General features: G+C 47.1%; 1 pseudogene across 1 annotated transcript; it reads right to left on the reverse strand.

Annotated features, from left to right (window-relative positions):
- Positions 1-4,677: 4,677 nt before the first annotated feature.
- LOC308488309 (peptidyl-prolyl cis-trans isomerase A-like) lies at positions 4,678-5,596 on the reverse strand (annotated as a pseudogene). The gene has a single exon. The product of its transcript is annotated as a peptidyl-prolyl cis-trans isomerase A-like (transcript).
- Positions 5,597-7,043: the final 1,447 nt, after the last annotated feature.

The raw sequence follows: 7,043 nt of genomic DNA on the forward strand, positions 1-7,043 counted from the left end.
GTCTTAGAGCCGCCTGCTCGGAGCTGAGTCTCAGAGAGCTGCAGCGGGACCAGGTAGTGGGTTGCTGAGAGATGAAGGCGGCCTGGACTTGGACTCAGGTAAGGCCTGGTTTTTCTTGTTTGCGGTTTTTTGGCTGAGTGAGATGAGGAATTGGAATCACTAGATTTTGGTGGTCACTTTGGCAGGGGAGCCAGGCTTCTCATAGCCCTGCTGGGAGGGTCTACCCCAGTCAACCCGTCTCCAAAAAGTGACTAAACTACACCCAAGGGTGGGCAAAGCTATTTCTGCATCCCCTCACTTTCAGGCCCAGGGCTCTCAGGGACAACAGGCTGTGGGGACAGAGTCCCAGAGAGCAGTTTCCAAGCTCTCGACCTCACGTGGAAAGATGCTTGCTCGGGTAGTAAATGACCATCAGCTGTAACCAGTTAACCATAACTGCCGTGGCTATGCTAGCAAGAGCGGATTGCAGTTAGCAAGGGATTGGTTGGTTGGTTGGCAGAGAAACGGACGGCAGACTGCGGATCGAGTGGCTCTTGATTCTCCAACCCAGCCGCCAGCGAGAATATAGTGCTATGACTCCCCTACCTATGGCTCCGTGGGTGTTCCTTTTTGGCCTCGCCATATCCTGCGTTCTTATGCAGGGAGCGGAACCAGAGACGCTGCATGACACAGGCACAGCACCACTAACCATTGCTGGGTCCAGTGACCCATGGTCAGCAGCGGAACGTGTGGTGAAGGTTGAAGAGGTTCCCTCTGGTCAGTCTCTCTGGCTGTCTGCACTCTGACTTTCAAGCCCTGGGCAAGTGGGATTTGGCATCATTCCTCCCCTCCCCAACCCCTGTGCCTAATGCCGTGCGTGGCTTTCAGGAGGCTCTGATGAGGTAGTTCATGCTCACTTACATGTGTTTAGGGCTTGCTGTGTGCCAGGCAGTGTTCTAAGTGCTTGCCATGTATTGTATCATTTAATCCTCATGACAACCATGAGGTGGGTGGCAGTAGCCTCCCCATTTTACAGATGAGAAAACTGAACCACAGAGGGGCTGGCCACAAGTCACCCAGGATTCATACTCGTGCGGCTGGGAAAGGGAAGTCGTCCAGAACAGTACACAACTGATTCTCCCAAGGAGTGGGTTGCTCTGGGTGGGGAGAGGTAACTACAGGCTGGTAAGACTTTAGGGAGAAGGCAGCCATGTGCTGAGACCTGGAGCCTGGGTTGGCAATCCGTGAGCAGAGGGGTGGTAAAGAAGACATGGCCGTGGGGCACTCTGGGAACAAGACCGTGGATCTGGGAATTTGTGAGCCCTGTTTGCACTGATGAGAAGCAAGAGCAGAGACCCAGGAAGGAGGGTGGTTCTAGTGTGGGTCAGCCGGGCTGGCCAGGCTGTACCTTAAGGTGGGCTGAGGGGTCAGTAATGCTCCAAGCCCGTGGGGCAAGTTTGTAGGCTCTATGGCCCAGGAAGTCGGAGCCAACTTTAAGCCAGTCCTGCCTGGAACTAATCAGGTGGCTTAGTTGGGGCTGCAGGAAGTTCCTTTCTACCTTCTGCCTTTCTTGGTTTAGACCTGGCTTTCACTCCAAGCTCTGACTTTGATACTGGGTTCTGATTTGGTCTCCAGGACACTGGTATGGCCTCTGGGTTTAAAACAAAACAAAACAAAACAACCCAAAGCCAGAGAGCAAAGGTGCTGAAGTCTGAGACCCTTTTCTGCAGTTGTTTGATGGATGGCACTAAACCTCAGGTTGCCTGTGAGACCCTCATCCCCTGCATTCTACCCAACTGGTCCCCCTCTGCCCCTACTTGGCTTTCCCAGCTTATCCAGTCCAGAAGGCTGCCACAGACCAAAAGCTGGGCTCTGCTGGGCTCTGGCAGCATCTGGGCCAGACTCTTCGTGCCTTGGCCTGCAGGTGGGCAGTAGGGATGTTGTGAACATCGACTTTGGAGACTGTCAGGGTTAGAAGGAGACTGGGAGAGTCTCTAGTCCAACCTGTCCCACTAGAGAGCCCTCAAGATAAGTCTTTTATTGTGGAGACAAAGGAGACCCACCTCATACCTCTGTACATCTTCTGTAGGACCCAGCCCCAGGGCTGGGCACCGATCAGTGTCGACACTCCATGAATGACAGCTGTGCTAGAGCGTCTCCAAAGATAGTCACCACTGACTTACTCTGTCCCTATGTGCAGGCCACTCCCCTATTGAGAGGTGGACTTGATTTCCCCTCCCCTCGAATTCGCACTGGCCCTGTGACTATTTTGATAATAGGTACAAAAATGCATCACTGGTGGCGGAAGTGACATTCTGGGATTTCTGAGCTCTGGCCTTACGTGGCCTTAAGGAAGTTTCTGCTTCCTTCTTCTTGAAATGCTGCTTCTTATGTAGAGGCCAGCTGCCATGCTATAAGGAAGCCCCGGCAGCCACGTGAAGAACTGAGGTCCCTAGTCAACAGCCTCAACTAAGCTCCCAGGTAGTGCCAGCCACGTGGATGAGGCCATATTGGGCTTCCCAGCATCCCAACACCCTGGCCAACACTAGATGAAGTAGAACTGCCTGTTCATTCCAGAGAACCATGAAAAATAAGGAGTTTTATTTTAAGCTTCTATGTGTCAAGAGAGTTGGTTTGTGCAGCAAATAGATGCATGAAACAGCAGGCCTTCAGCAGCTTCTCCTCTACCAGGATTCCTGTCACGAGATCCATGTTTCCCAAAAGGAATCCAGCCAAACAGAACCCATCTTGGGGAATGACGTGGTCCATCAGTCCTCTGACCTTTACCAGATGAATCTCTAACTGTCCAGAGGCCCCTGGAGAACTCTGACTACCCGCGATGGCAGGATCCTGTCCAGGGAACAAGAGAACCCCAAGGGCGGCAGCTGCGTAGCAGTGGTGCTCGCTAAGGCTCCTGCCTTGTTTTGGGGCTTCTGAGGAGCCTGATTTAGCCCATGATCCACCTGTGAGCCCCCCTGCACCCTACAAATTACAAAGCCACTTGTAAGCATTTTGCTAAGAGTGAATACCAGGTGGAGGAGTCAGAAAAAGTTCACTGAGAAGGGGAAGAAAAAGAGAAAAAAAACAAATTGCACTAACCCTAAGTATGAAAAGCAGGGTTAATTTAAATGCCTACAAATATAGCCATATATTCTTCCAAAACGGTTTCCAGTTGTGTTAACTTTTTCTCCTATTAAGAGTGGCCTTAATTTAGAGCTTCTGTGCTGGTAAAGGGACTATGAAATTTGACCAAAGGGAAAAGTGTCAGGTTGCTACTGCACCCAAGGGAAAAGGGTCAAGCGGCATTTCACTCCCCTGCTGACTTGAGCAGTGAATAATGAAGAAGGTTGTTCAATTTTTAACTAATGCAGGGCTGTGGTTAATAGCTAACTCACTCTCCCATTTTGTGGATGAGGAAACTGAGATTAAATGGCCCCTGAGGGGACACTGGGCACGGCCCCTGCCACATTCATCCAGTATCACAAAAGTTTCAGCTATTCCATGCAAATAACACCAGCCCACAAACCTAGAACTAAAAAGTGTGTTAGTTGTCTGTAACCTCCTGGATCATGAACTTTTGCTACGTAACAAAATACCTTCAAAATGTAGTGGCTTGCAACAAGAACAATTGATTGTTTTCACAATTTTGTGGGTAGGCTGGCAGCTCCTTTGCTGGCTGTGCATGCAGCTAGCTGCATTCAGCTGAAGGGTCAGTTGAGCCGGAAAGTCCAAGATATGGTCACACTGACATGTCTGGCAGATGGTGCTGGCTTTCAGTGGGGAGACTCCTCGTGACTTCTCATCCTCCAGTCGCTAGACTGCCTTCCTTACACAGTGGTCTCAGGGCAGGGGTCTAAGACAGTGAAGACAGAAGCTATAATGTCCCTTGAATCTAAGCTTCAGAATTTACACATCACTTTCACTATTTTCTATGGGTCAGATGGCCAGCCCGCCCATATCCAAAAGGGAAGGAAATAGACTCTACCTTTAGATGGGAAAAGCAGCAAAGAGTTTGTGAGTGTATTTAATCTACACCTCCAGAACATCCTTTCCTCCTTCCCTACTTTATCTTTCTCCCTGGTATTTACCACTCTCTGATATACTATATGTTTGCTTATTTAAGAATGGAAGCTCCATGAGGGCAGGGATCTGTGCTGCTCAGTCACGACAATAGCCCCAGTACTGAGAACAGGGTCTGGCACATAGTAGGTGCTCAATGAGGATTTGTTGAAGGAATGAATGACTGGATGCTCTCACTGTCACACGACATGGAGGTGGGTATAGCCTGATTCTTGTCCACTAGGAGCTCTGTGTTCTGAAACCAGTTCTCACCTTTTGGTCAAGTTTCAGAGTATCTTTGCCAATGCAAAAGGTCTACATTAAAAATGGTACACGTAAGGTTAGAAAACAGAAGTTACATCACGCACTTACAGCTGCTCACTCCCAGACGAAGTACAATATCCAGCTCCTGGGCCTACCCAGCTAAGAAGTGGACTTGGACAGACCCACAGTGACCTCACAAAGGAGCAACCCTACTGCAGCCTAGGGTTGGCCGTGACTCATAGCAGGGGGTTCAGAAAGCAAAGGATTCAGGAATGCTCTTTTTTTTGTGTGGTTTTTTTAAAAAATTGATTTTACTGTTTAGAGAAGTTTTAGGTCCATAGCAAAATTGAGCGGAAAGCACAGAGGGTTCCCATCTCACCCCCTCCCTCCACCATGTCCAGCTTCCCCCACCATCAACATTCTGCACCAGAGTAGTACATCTATTACAATTGAGGAAACGATCCACTTTTAAGGACATGGGAAATACTCATCCTACAACAGTGAGAAAAATCAGGACACCATGAAATATACAAATGTGAAGATACGAGGTTGATCACTCTCCTCAGTGTATTATTATATATGCCCCATTTCATCAAATTCATCAATTTTTTTTGTTTAACTTTTATTTCATAATCATAAACTTAACTCTGCAACCCAGCTAGACTTGGAGGGGGCAAGGAAAATACAGAAACCAATGAACTGCAGCGAGAGCACGATTATGGGGTGTTCCAAGCCGATGGGGCAGGGGTGCTCTCCTGACTACAGAAGGAGTGGTCTGCTTAAGAGAGAACCGGTCAAATGCATCAGAGTTGTCCACGGTCAGCAATGGTGATCTTCTTGCTCGTCTTGCCATTTCTGGACCCAAAGCACCCATGGCTTCCACAGTCTTCGTGCCATCTTTTACCCTGGCGAAAACCACGTGCTTGCCCTCCCACCACTCAGTCTTGGCAGTGCAGATGAAACATTGGAAACTGTTTGTGTTGGATCCAGAATTTGCCATGGACAGGATGCCAGGACCTGTATGCTTCAGGATGAAATTCTCATCAAACTTCTCCCCGTAGATGGACTTCCCACCTGTGCCGTTACGGCGGGGGAAGTCACCACCCTGGCACATAAAGCCTGGAATAATTCTGTGAAAGCAGGAACCTTTATAACCAACTCCTTTCTCCCCAGTGCTCAGGGCACGAAAGCTTTCTGCTGTCTTTGGAACTTTGTCTGCAAACAGCTCAAAAGAGATGCGGCCCAAGGGCTCACCTTCGACAGCGATGTCGAACAACACGATGGGGTTGACCATGGCTGAGTGTAGGTAGGTCCGGGGGGCGGTGTCTGGAAGGCCAAATTCATCAGTTTTTAAAAACAGTTATGTGCCACTAAAAAGGAAAAATGCATTTCCAATTAATTGTAACACTCCATTACCTGTAATCAGTCATCATCCTGATTTCTAATTTGTTATAATGTGGGGGGAAGAACCATATCTCAGAATAAATGATATGTTTTATACACATAAGAACGTAAGCACTGTACTTCTCTTTGGTGACAAGACTATGTACGGCTCCTTTGAATTTTCCTCTTTATGCTTTTAAAAACTCTCCTGTCTGTTTAACACATGGTGTTGAGAAAACTAGATTTCACATGCAAAAGAATGAAGCTGGACACTCACCTTATACCATGTACAAAAATTACCTCAAAATAGATTAAAGATCTAAACATAAGACCTGAATTGATATATTAATGACTCTAAGAAGGAAAAAAAGGGGGAAGCTTTATGACTTTGTATTCGGCAGCAATTACTTAGATGTGGCACCAATAGCATGGGCAACAGAAGCAAAAATAGACAAATGAGACTACGTCAACCTGAAAACTTCTGCACAGTAAACAGTCAACAGAGTGAAAAACCAACCTACAGAATGGGAGAAAAGATTTGCAAACCAGATATCTCATAAGAGGATAATATCCAAGATATATAAAGAACTCCCCCAACTCCAAAAAAATAATAAATAACCCAAATAAAAAATTGGCAAAAACTTGAACAGACATTTCTCCAAAGAAGATATATAAATGGCTAACAAGAAAATATATGCTCTACATCACTACTCAGGGAAGTGCAAATCCAACCACAATGAGGTACTATCTCCTACTCCTTAGGATGGCCATTATAAAACCACCACCACCAAAGGAAACAAGTATTGGCATGAAGGCAGAGAAATTGGAACCCTTGTGCACTACTGGTGGGAAGGTGAAGTGCGTAGCCAGTATGGACAACAGCATAGAGGTACCTCAAAAATTTAAAACTAGCATTGCCACATGATCCAGCAATCCCACGTCTGGGTATATACCCACATTGAAGAGAGGACCTCAAGATATTTGCAAACCCATGTTCACTGCAGCATTAGTCACAATAGCCAAGAGGTGGAAGTAAACTAAATGTCCATTGTGGGATGAATGGATAAAGAAACACAATGGAGTATTGTTGAGCCTTTAAAAAGGAAATCGTGTCATATGTGACAACCTGTGACATGAACCTTGATGAACCTTGAAGATGGTACGCTAAGTGACATTATGCCAGTCACAAAAAAAGCAATACTGTGTGATTTCCCTTCTGTGAGTTTCCCTGAGTAGTCGAACTTCTAAAAACAGGAGGCAGAATGGTAGTCGCCAGGGGCTGGAGGTAGGGGGGAAAGCACAATTGCTGTTCAAGGGATATAGTGTTTCAGTTTTACAAGATGAAAAAGCTCCAGGGA

Source organism: Rhinolophus hipposideros (assembly GCF_964194185.1).
Source record: "Rhinolophus hipposideros genome assembly, chromosome: 20".
In the NCBI taxonomy this organism is placed as follows: Eukaryota; Metazoa; Chordata; class Mammalia; order Chiroptera; family Rhinolophidae; genus Rhinolophus; species Rhinolophus hipposideros.